We start from the raw sequence: 540 nt of genomic DNA, 5'->3' as shown, positions 1-540 counted from the left end.
TATGTAGGGTATAATAAATGTGAATATCAGTTAATATACCTCTTCACAGTTAAACTGGAATCCTAAAACAACAAAACAAAATTCGTAACTACCTTACTTCCAGTTCATTTAAGTATTTAACTAAATAATTTTATCACAATTACAAAATAAAACACACATACAAGAGGAAATTTTTGTTATTAAAATTAATGTAAAAAAACGAGTGGGAATTCATAGTTGGACATGGCTGACCCTATGATACCCTAAACCCACACTTCTTGTTAAAAATGTGGATTGCTTTTTTATAATAAATAAATTAAATTTAATAATAAAGCATTTATTAGTTGAATTAATGAACCTATTTTTACTTTTTCCAATTAGGCTTCGTCTTTGGCTCAAATTATTTTGCAAATTGTCACCTGTAGTGTGCGCACAAGATTCATATGGACAGACAAATAGACAAATGGATGGACGGACATACCTTAACCGATGCAGAAAATAATTCTGAGCCTATTAATATACATTAAGGTGAGTGTAGAACTAATATTTTTCGGTGTTACA

Source organism: Lucilia cuprina, chromosome 2 (genome assembly GCF_022045245.1).
Source record: "Lucilia cuprina isolate Lc7/37 chromosome 2, ASM2204524v1, whole genome shotgun sequence".
In the NCBI taxonomy this organism is placed as follows: Eukaryota; Metazoa; Arthropoda; class Insecta; order Diptera; family Calliphoridae; genus Lucilia; species Lucilia cuprina.
This window is presented reverse-complemented; position numbering follows the sequence as displayed.